The 12,668-nt window shown below is 39.1% G+C and overlaps 1 long non-coding RNA gene across 1 annotated transcript; it reads left to right on the top strand.

Annotated features, from left to right (window-relative positions):
- The first annotated feature begins 1,097 nt into the window (after positions 1–1,097).
- LOC128211815 (uncharacterized) lies at positions 1,098–8,207 on the top strand. Its single transcript, XR_008257347.1, has 3 exons — positions 1,098–1,257; positions 1,777–2,158; positions 2,705–8,207. It is a non-coding gene; the product is annotated as an uncharacterized LOC128211815 (long non-coding RNA).
- The last annotated feature ends 4,461 nt before the right edge of the window (positions 8,208–12,668 follow it).

Below are 12,668 nucleotides of genomic sequence, written 5' to 3' on the forward strand. Positions count from 1 at the left end.
CAAAAATGTATTGTGTTGTATATTGCTGTATTAAATAAACTTTCTTCTTCTTCTTCTTCTTCTTCTTCTTCTTCTTCTTCTTCTTCTTCTTTTTCTTCTTCTTTCTTCTTCTTCACCTTCTTCATCTTCCCCTTATTCTTCTTCTTTATCTTCATGCCAAAACATACCTACTTGTATTCATATTGCTTCAGTTTCTTACGAGTACATATTTGAGCGGTAGAGGCGAAAACATGTTGTTTGAAAGGAGCGTGCCCTGTCAGTTAACAACAAATGATTTCAAACATTATATACGTTATCATTTATTTGTAAGTCTATATAACCTTTACTACTCCATACTAAACATCCTATCACAGTGTTGAGCCGGATTTTATTTGAGAATAATTATACTTTAAACCTCCTGTTTCATTAATTCTTGTCTCACTGTATTATAATTAGCTATCAAAGGCGAACAATATAGGTTTGATGGATTTAATTGTTATGCATTATTTTGTTTGATTCATTTGACTTTAATGATAAAAACAACAACAAAATAAGATAAAAACTGGTTAAAAAAATATATAAGCGACATTTTGACGCCTTTTTACTGGGAATTTGTGGCCACGTAGCCATCAAATGAAATCCCATTTATAAAGGCTAATTTTGTACTCGAGTCATATGCCTTTTTTGCTTTGAACATTTAAACCAAATGCGTTAAACAAAAAAAATGCATTAAAATTGTTCATCAACAATTCTGCATCAACCTTTAGTGCCCATTTAATGCTCAAGCTTTATTATATCTTTTTGTCGCCTTACGTTAGAATTAATTACATGTACTTCAAATATTGACATGATTTGTACGTTGGCGTACAATTAAATATTATTTGTATATTTATATATGTCCGTCCGTCCATCCGTCCGTCCGAACGTCTGTATGTCCGTCTGTCTGTCTATCCTTAGTCACGGAGTGTATGCTAGGCTCGAGCAGTTAAGTTCCGTAAACAGATCAACAATAACATATGTTTACAAACAAAGCATATCTTCCTCGTTTACCATAAACGTGCATTGCGTATAATAGGTATTTTTATGAAGAGTATGATGCAGCAAGCTTTTCTCTTTTTTCCTTTTGTTGTTTTATAGCAAGTTTGAATATTGTGGAAAGTTGCATGCGTATGAATTGCGCATATAGAATCATTGGAGTGTCTTCATAGCTTAGGATGTACGTGAAAATTAGAGTATGGCTTCTATGGTTTTTCGAGGAAGACAAATCAATCGCAAAAGGTTATTATATTTATTTACTTATTTTATAAATACCGTTTGTTCTAGATGATTTTTAATTGTAAATATATCTTACATTCTATTACGTAAATGTATAACTAGACAATCACATTCACTTTTATTCTCAGCATTCGCATCTCGGGAACTTCTTAATGCTATATAGAAAAGATAAATCACATTGCTGAGTTAAGAATTTTAATATCTAAAACACTTAAATAAACATACTTTACTAAATATACACACGTTTATTTCTTGCCTACTTAAAACAAACGTTCGGTCATACATCAGGGCGGGTAGTGGACCTACACCGTACCAATCAAACTGTAAACAAAAAAGCCGCCATCTTGGATGTAAAAAGAGAAGTTTTTTACTATTTCTCCGTTAATAGAAACGCCGGTGCAGATCGATTACCCGCCCTGTACATATAAGTCATCACATTTTGGTTTTTAAATAATAACACACATATCACCGTTTGTTCTTGATTATTCAAGTGTTTTTGTTTTACCTGTTATCATTATCTAGGGGAGGTAACAATCCTAGTGAACGGGAATGATGTATCTGCTGTCCTTCCCGACCAGTTGTGGTTGCTGCCCCTCCACGTACAGTGTACTTCGCGTGCAGACACGAGCGACATCACCTGGGAGGTGAGGCCGCGTGCCGCGAACGCACAGACCGTCCACAACCGATCCCTTTAAATACCGGAAGTTCGTCCGCACGTCGCGGGCACGTACACATGCCAGGCCCCTTACCCGAACTCGACCGGTGTTGAACGCCTGGGTTACACACTGGAGGTGCTGTATCTACACAAACCCGTCATTTTCGGTATGAAGGCCGTGTTCGAAGAGGAAGAGGTCCGCCTCGAATGTCACGTAGAAGCATTCCCACAACCCGTATACAGGTGGAGGTCAGTAGGCTAGGACTACATATAATATGTAATTAAGAAGGCAACCCCTTAAGAAGAAACAAATACGATTTTTTATTTGAAGTGCTAAGTGATCGGACCAAATTTTTTAAAATCTTCAACGATTTTTGAAAACTCCAACTGTTTAGCCCATTCTTACAAGTATTAAGAGGCAGTTCAGCCTACTCTCTGTTTATTATGATAAAACGCATTGTAAAAAGCCTTCCATGCACTCACTATGCTTCGAAATAATTAGATAAACATGTGCAAAGATGTTTAGAAGAAATGAGCTTACAAAAGCATTGAGTAACAGAAAAGCGTTCTTGAGAAACCACACTTTTGTATCTTTATAATAAATAAGATCAACGGCATTTTTTAAGCCTACGTTTTAGCACACATGTAAGTCTCATATTTCAGAACACATACAAAGACCATCTATTTCAGTTTCAAGTTAACGTTAATTTAACAAGATTTTGCAAACAATAACAGTATTACTCGTACATTATACAACTTGCATTAAATTGAGGACACTTTGTCAATATTTTTCAGGAGTGAACATGGCATTCTATTCCAAACGGGACAAATCCTGCAGGCGGTACCGGTACCCAGCGACATTTACCCTCTATCCGGCGGTTTCGCCATCACATACAAATGTGTGGTGGCCGCTACACTCGTTACTAGCTTTGGCCAGTCACAAGGTGTTGAAAAGGAAGCCTTGTGGCCAATAGAAGTTTACAAACGTGTACGGACAGGAGGATTTAGTAACACCGGTCACTTATATTCCGTTGAAGATGGCGGGAACGTGAACATAACATGCCTGGCAACCGGAAGTCCAACTCCTTACTTTCGGTGTGAGCTCGTGGCCACGGGCGGGGTTGTAGCACAGGGGCAGAACCTCGTTATTATAGGTGCCGCGAGATCAACTCTTTCCCGTTAAACAATCGAAGTATTCTTGGAACAAACGCGTATGCGGTTGTAAATATTGATGTTTACATGCCACTAAATGGCGTCACGGTAGGACATTTAGATACGGCACGTAATGACACAAATTGTACGCATTTGACGAATAGACTTGGCACCTTGACAGACCATCTACATAGCTATCATAACAACCGTTGACAAACAGACTTGGCATCTTGGCAGACAATCTACATAGCTATTATAAGCACAGATAACTAACAGATTTGGCACCTTGACAGACCATCTACATGGCTATCATCAGCACAGTTGACGAACAGTCCTTGCACCTTGACATACCTTATGCATAGCAATCATAAGAACAGTTGACGAACAGACTAGGCACCTTAGCAGACCATCTACTTGGCAGTCATTAGCACAGTTGACGAACAGACTAGGCACCTTGACCGACCATCTACATAGCTATCATAAGCAAAGTTGACGAACAGACTAGGCACCTTGACAGACCATCTACATGACAATCATAAGCACAGTTGACGAACAGACTAGGCACCTTGACCGACCATCTACATAGCTATCATAAGCAAAGTTCACGAACAGACTAGGTACCTTGACAGACCATCTACATTGCTATCATAAGCACAGATGACGAACAGACTTGGAAACTTGACAGAACATCTACTTAGCAATCATAAGAACAGTTGATGAAATGACTAGGCACCTTGACAGACCATCTACATAGTTATCAAAAGCACAGTAGACGAACAGACTTGGCAACATGACAGACCATCTATTTAGCTTTCAAAAGCATAGTTGACGAATAGACTTGGCACCTTGACAGACCATCTACATAGGTATCATAAGAACAGTTGACGAAAAGACTTGGCACCTTGACAGACAGTCTACATAGCTATCATAAGCACAGTTGACGAACAGATTTGGCACCTTGACAGACCATCTACATGGCTATCATAAGCACAGTTGACGAACAGTCTTTGCACCTTGACAGACCTTATGCATAGCAATCATAAGAACAGTTGACGAACACACTTGGCATTTTGACAGACCATAAATATATCTATCATAAGCACAGTTGACGAACAGACTAGTCTACTTGTCATACCATCTACATAGCTATCATAAGCACAGTTGACGAACAGACTAGGCAATTTGATATACCATATACATTGCTATCATAAGCAAAGTTGGCGAACAGACTTAGCACCTTGACAGACCATCTACATAGCTATCATAAGCACAGTTGATGAACAGACTAGGTACCTTGACAGACCATCTTCTTGGCAATTATAAGCACAGTTGACGAACAGACTAGGCACCTTGGCAGACCATATACATAGCTATCATAAGCACAATTAACGACCAGACTAGGCACCTTGACAGACCATCTACTTAGCTATCATAAGAAAAGTTGACGAACAGACTTGGCACCTTGACAGACCATCTACTTAGCTTTCATAAGCACATATGACGAATAGACTTGGCACATTAAAAGACCATCTACATAGCTATCATAAGCACATGTGACGAATATAATAGGCACCATGACAGACCATCTACATAGCTATCATAAGCACAGTTGACAAATAAAATTGGCATAATGACACACCATCTACATAGCTATCATATGCACAGTTGACGAACAGACTAGGCACATTGTCAGACCGTCTACATAGCTATCATAAGCACAGTTGACGAAAAGACTTGGCACATTGACAGACCATCTTGTTAGCTATCATAAGCACAGTTGACGAACAGACGTGGCACCTTGACAGACCATCTACATAGCTATCATAAAGACAGTTGACGAACTGACTTGGCAACTTGACAGACCATCCACATAGCTATCATAAGCACAGTTGACGAACAGACTAGGCAACTTGACAGACCATTTACTTAGCTATCATAAGCACAGTTGACGAACAGACTAGGCCATTTGATAGACTATATACATAGCTATCAAAAGCAAAGTTGGTGAACAGACTTGGCACATTGACAGACAATCTACATAGCTATCATAAGCACACTTGACGAAAAGACTAGGCACGTTGACAGACCAAATAATAGCTATCATAAGCACAATTGACGAACGGATTTGGCACCTTGACAGACCATCTACATAGCTATCATAAGCACAGTTGACGAACAGACTAGGCACATTGACAGACCATCTACATATATATCATAAGCACAATTGACGAACAGACTAGGCACCTTGACAGAACATCTACTTGGTAATCATAAGCACAGTTGACGAATAGACTAGGCACCTTAACAGACCATCTACTTGGCAATCATAAGCACAGTTGACGAACACACTAGGCACCTTGATCGACCATCTACATAGCTATCATAAGCACAGTTGACGAACAGACTATGTACCTTAACAGACCATCTACATAGTTATCATAAGCACAATTGACGAACAGACTAGGCACCTTGACATACCATCTACTTGGTAATCATAAGCACAGTTGACAAACAGACTATGCACCTGAACAGACCATCGACTTGGCAATCATAAGCAGAGTTGACGAACAGACTAGCCTTTTTGGCATACCATCTACATAGCTATCATAGGCACAGTTGACGAGCAGACTAGGCTTCTTGGCATACCATCTACATAGCTATCATAAGCACAGTTGATGAACAGACTAGGCACTTTGACATACCCTCTACATAGTTATCATATGCACAGTTGACGAACAGACTTGGCAACTTGACAGACCATCTACATAACTATATTGAGCACAGTTGACGAACACACTTGGCATCCTGATAGACTATCTACATATATATCATAAGCACAGTTGACGAACAGACTTGGCATCTTGACAGACCATCAACAAAGCCGTCTTAAGCACAGCTGACGAACAGACTAGGCACCTTGACAGACCATATACCTAGCTATCATAAGCACAGTTGACGAACCGACTTGGCATCTTGACAGATCATCTACTTAGCTATCATATGAACATTTGACGAACAGACTGTGCACATAGACAGACCATCTACATAGCTATCATAAGCACAGAAGCACAGTTGACAAACAGACTTGGCAACTTGTCGGATCATCTACTAAGCTATCATAAGTACAGTTGACGAACAGACTAGGCACCTTGACAGACCATCTACATAGCTATCATAATCACAGTTGACGGACCGACTAGGCACCTTGACAGACCATATACTTGGTAATCATAAGCAAAGTTGACTAACAGACTAGGCACATTGACAGACCATCTATATAGCTATCATAATCGCTGTTGGCGAATAGACTTGGCAACTTGACAGACCATCTACATAGCTATCATAGGCACAGTTGACGAGCAGACTAGGCACCTTGACATACCATCTACTTGGTAATCATAAGCACAGTTGACGAACAGACTAGGCACCTGAACAGACCATCTACTTGGCAATCATAAGCAGAGTTGACGAACAGACTAGGCTTCTTGGCATACCATCTACATAGCTATCATAAGCACAGTTGACAAACAGATTTGGCACCTTGACAGACCATCTACATAGCTTTCATAAGCACAGTTGACGAACAGACTTGGCACCTTGACAGACCATCTATATAGCTATCATAAGCACTGTTGACTAACAGACTTGGCACCTTGACAGACCATCTATATAGCTATCATAAGCACTGTTGACTAACAGACTTGGCACCTTGACAGACCATCTACATAGCTATCATAAGCACAGTTGACGAACAGACTTGGCACCTTGACAGACCATCTACATAGATTTCATAAGGACAGTTGACGAACAGACTTGGCACCTTGACAGACCATCTATATAGCTATCATAAGCACTGTTGACTAACAGACTAGGCACCTTGACAGACCATCTACATGGCTATCATAAGCACAGTTGACGAACAGACTTGGCACATTGACAGACCATCTACATAGCTTTCATAAGCACTGTTGACTAACAGACTAGGCACCTTGACAGACCATCTACATAGCTATCATAAGCACAGTTGACGAACAGACTTGGCACCTTGACAGACCATCTATATAGCTATCATTAGCACTGTTGACTAACAGACTTGGCACCTTGACAGACCATCTACATAGCTTTCATAAGCACTGTTGACTAACAGACTAGGCACCTTGACAAACCATCAACATAGCTTTCATAAGCACAGTTGACTAACAGACTAGGCACCTTGACAGACCATCTACATAGCTATCATAAGCACAGTTGACGAATAGACTTTGGCACCTTGACAGACCATCTACATAGCTATCATAAGCACAGTTGACGATCAGACTTGGCACCTTGACAGACCATCTACATAGCTATCATAAGCACAGTTGACGAACAGACTTGGTACCTTGACAGACCATCTACATAGCTTTCATAAGCACTGTTGACTAACAGACTAGGCATCTTGACAAACCATCTACATAGCTATCATAAGCACAGTTGACTAACAGACTAGGCACCTTGACAGACCATCTACATAGCTATCATAAGCACTGTTGACTAACAGACTAGGCACCTTGACAGACCATCTACATAGCTTTCATAAGCATAGTTGACGAACAGACTTGGCACCTTGACAGACCATCTACATAGCTATCATAAGCACTGTTAACTAACAGACTAGGCACCTTGACAGACCATCTACATAGCTTTCATAAGCACAGTTGACTAACAGACTAGGCACCTTGACAGACCATCTACATAGCTATCATAAGCACAGTTGACGAACAGACGTGGCACCTTGACAGACCATCTATATAGCTATCATAAGCAAAGTTGGCGAACAGACTTAGCACCTTGACAGACCATCTACATAGCTATCATAAGCACAGTTGATGAACAGACTAGGTACCTTGACAGATCATCTACATAGGTATCATAAGCACAGTTGACGAACAGACTTGTCAACTTGACAGACCATCTTCATAGCTTTCATAAGCACAGTTAACGAACAGACAGCGGTTACTGAGGAAAAATGTGCTGGAATGATCAACTTTATATAATAAAATGTTTGTTAGTACATTTATCTTTGGCGAACAACTAAATGAAACAATGTCTTTGTACTAGATTAGTTTATAATTTACTATTAAATCCAAATATATTTAAAACTAACTTCAAATGTGCCAAATTTCTTAAACTCTAAAAAAAACTGTATCCCTGCAGAAAATTGTAATCCTCATACTACAAAGATTTTGGTCTTCGCACATATGTTTGGGCCAATGGAAATCGAGGATTTTCCCCATTTACTGAAGCTCCTTATCATGTAGAGCGGATTTGACGATGAAATCAATCATTTATTTACGTAGAGAGTATTTTGTCGGTCTAAATGATTTGGTTCAGTCATTTATTTTTCACATATCGCTCTGTCATTTGCGCATGCGCGAAGTAACTATGATTGAAAGTAAAGGGTCTGGAGGCAGTGTAAGCTTACGTCATGAACCCGAATTTGAAATAGATATTTAATCAACTATCTGAACGTGTTGACAACTACTGAATGCAAAATTAAAATATTAACGTGACAAGATTCAAATACAAATTATCATTTACGTTTCTTCCTTTAATTTGCTCTTAATAATATACAGCTAATCAAGCAAATTCAGTATCAACATGTGCAATCTTTTGTTGATTATTATGAATTTAAAAAAAACTAACGAGTTCGTCCAAGTAAAGTTCAGTTCTATGCAAACATAACATTGTAATTATAATAATTTAAATATCAACAATATCAACAAAAGTACCATAAACGTTTATGTGTTTTCCAATTTTGGTACAAACGTCAATCCATTTTCTCTTCTTTAGAAATAATTCACAAAGCCGAAAATATTTAACATCGCCCGACACTCATTTAATGAAACTAACGCCTGGGCGGTTTAACTTTCGCGCCAAAATATCATGTGACTACAAAAGGGGAGGAGCTAGTGGGTCAAATAAGTGCGGACACCTACACTCGCTCCATTTTCTGAAGATCGCCAAAATAAACTTTAACATATACTTAAAGATCAAATCGAGTTTTACTGCTACATCCGTCATATAACGTTTTATACTTACAAAAGTTTTATCTAAATATTGGTACTATTGGTCGTAAATCTGCTTATTCGTGTAATGGTTATTTTTTGCTTACAATAACCTGTGCCTTATCTCTGTGCCTATTTTTTCTTACCCTAGATAATAATCATGTTTAGCAAATTACTGGTAAGTTTTCACGCCGGAACATTTTTTTCCAAAATACCATCACATCTGAAAAACAATGAAAGCTAAGATAAAGTCAGAAATATCAAGATCCTTTAACAGGGTAGAAGTATTCAACAGATGACCAAATGCACCAGTCAATTGTAACCACGGCCCCCCCCCCCCCCGGTCCGGGGGTATACCGTGGATAGCCGGGGAAAAGGGCCGTGTTTCTACCTTTCAGGTGTCTCCGCAGTGCCGGGTGAATGCGGTGGTTTTGTCTTCGCGCAAATTATAGCAGGTAATGGGCCTTACCTAGGGTCCCTGGGGTGCGGGGGCATTTTTCGGGGATTTTACTATATGTTCGTCCCCGCAGGGCGGGGATTTTACCCGGGGTTGGCTGGACCGAAAGTCAAAGTCCCCACTATTCCCCGGACCTGGGGGGCCGTGGTTACAATTGACTGGTACATAACCTTTATATTGTCTACTTCTTCTTTTTGTTCACCATAATGACGTGATCATATTTGTAATGATCTGCCAGATAAAATGCAGTGCCATGAGTTGGTTGTTATTGAGCACTTATACATTTGATTTTATATGAGACTTTTCTGTGAGAATATAGGAAAGGTTTACACTACATGGATACAGTCGAACCCCGTTGGCCCGAATTCCCAGGGACCTGCGAAAATACCTCGAGCCTTGGGAAACTTGAGCCACGCAGGAATGGTTACATTTAGTTAAAAGAAATCAGTCCTTTACATTCAGTTCGAGCCAACGAGAAATTCGAGCCATAAGAGTTCGAGCCATACGAGTTCGAGCCAACGAGAAAATCGAGCCATACGAGTTCGAGCCAACGAGAAAATCGAGCCATACGAGTTCGAGCCAACGAGAAAATCGAGCCATACGAGTTCGAGCCAACGAGAAAATCGAGCCAATCGAGTTCGAGCCAACGAGAAAATCGAGCCAATCGAGTTCGAGCCAACGGGGTTCAACTGTATAAAATAAATATACAATGAATATAATATATTGCCAATTCACAAAATATGTCGTTTCTAAAATACAAACATTATGGGCAATAGTTTATCATATGCACGTATAACCTTTAAAACGAGACCATACATTGTAAAGATATGTTAAGATAAGATATATTTTATTACTCACATTTTCCTTCTTCATAGATTGAAACTTAATTTCGCCAGTATTATCTGACTCTATATACGACATACGATTTATTTCCCATCCGACGAAAAGTTCAACGCAGAAGCACAAGTTTCTTATTTATCATGTTTGATAAAGCCTTTTGTTTGTAATGCACCAGTCAATTGTAACAACGCCCCCCCCCCCCCAGGTCCGGGGAATAGCGGGGACTTTGACTTTCGGTCCAGCCAACCCCGGCTAAAATCCCCGCCCTGCGGGGACGAACAGATGGTAAAATCCCCGAAAAATGCCCCCGCACCCCAGGGATCCTAGGTTAGGCCCATTCTCCGCTATATTTAAAGCGAAGACAAAACCTCCGCATTCACCCGGCACTGCGGGGCCACCTGAAAGGTAAAAACACGGCCCATTTCCCCGGCTATCCCCGGTATACCCCGGACCTGGGGGTGTGAGGGGGCGTGGTTACAACTGACTGGTGCATAACATGTTCTGTTGTATACACCTTTAACATCAACCGAACCATTGGTTGGTTTTAAGGTAGCACATCCATAATCAAACTCTTCACAGAAAACTTCGATTTTAATGCTTTAGCCTATGTTGTTAAGCACAGGACTACAAATCTTTTGAGGGTTTCATGGAAGCGGTTCGAACCGATCCAGAAACATTATTTTCCTTCGTTTTTTAACAGGGTTGTTTACCCTGTTTAGTGTAGCCACAAATTCGACACACACACCATAAAATGCCTATAAATAGTAACAAGTGTCGACTGCCTCTTTACGACTAAAAATATAGTTTGAGAAAGTGCGGACTACATAAATTGCAAGCTATGTTTCCAATAACCGAGCTAGATTTGACAAAGCAAGAAGCAATATCTATTTTAATCATTTAATTTGTTTAACTTAGATAAAGATAATATTAAAGTAGTATCCCTGCGCCAAAAAATGAATGAACCTCGAAACGTAAACAAAGAAATACTTCCCACTCAAAGCGCATCATTCCATCACGTGACACAATGATCTCATCCCCTGCGCACATGTTCCCCGCTTAAAACATCACGTGATAGCCCGCGTTGGAGGAACAAACGCACGCCATTTTGACAGGCACGTACTAAAGTGCTGACGAGTTAGCTGACGATGTAGAAATAGAGAGAGTTGCTGACCATATAGACAAAGAAGAAAAAAAACGTTTTGAAATTTAAGCTTTGTCTAGACTTATTTTGTATTATTTATTTTATATACCTTTTATAATGTATTTATAGACGGATGTTTCTCTTTTTTTTGGAAAAGAGCATTTCATTGAAATGAATTGAGTTATATTTTTTGCTGGTTTGGTGTAAATATGAGAAAATATCACGGGTTTAATAACCTTTTTAGGTGTTCCATTTACAATTGTTTGAAAGCAATTACTTTAATTTTGATCATTTGAATTTAGAAACTATTTCTCTTTAATCTGTTGTATTTTCGAAGTTGTTTTGTGAATAACAAGGCAAAAATAAGCAAACTCTTGCTAATGAGTAAAGTTTGATTAGTATGTATTTCATTTTCTTGGTTGGGAATAGCACAAGCATTCACCATTTTTTATATTTTCATTTTCTATGGTTAAACCCCACACATTTACGGGGAGGAAGGCTTCGTGGAGTTTGTTTTATGCTGTTTCAATAATTCACCAGCCGTTGCATATTATCTATTTATCGTTCCTCCAGGGTGAGAATCCATTTTTTTTATAAATAATGTATATATCATTTTAAAATAATAAATTGAAATTTTAATAGTGGCCTTGAAAAGGATCTTTGTTTATGCCAACCAGAGGCGTAGCTAGCATATATATAATGTTTACACACGGACCTTAACGGGGTCCGTGGCATGCTCTTCCGGATTTTTGGTCCCCCCTTGATTGTGTGTGGTACTTCTGGAAACATTTCTGCATCAAAATGTGACTTATTCTGTTAGTGAAATAATCGTATTTTCTAGAGAAGAAAGAATTAAAATTGTTTAAAAGAAGAACAAAATATGATGTTGAAAATTGTAATGAACATGTAATGATTAATGTTCAATAGGTTTTAAAAAAGGTTGACCGAAAACAGCATTGTTGAAGATGTTCATCACATTGTACAATTAAGCAAGTGAACATGTCGCAATAGTAAATTTTAAAGAGAATCACGGACAAAACCCATTATATAAGTTTTTTTCGCAAAGTACTTCTTTATTTTACGCAATTAGAATGACAGTATATGGGACAAAGGTAGGGACTT

The sequence above is a fragment of the Mya arenaria genome, chromosome 12 (genome assembly GCF_026914265.1).
Source record: "Mya arenaria isolate MELC-2E11 chromosome 12, ASM2691426v1".
Lineage (NCBI taxonomy): Eukaryota > Metazoa > Mollusca > Bivalvia > Myida > Myidae > Mya > Mya arenaria.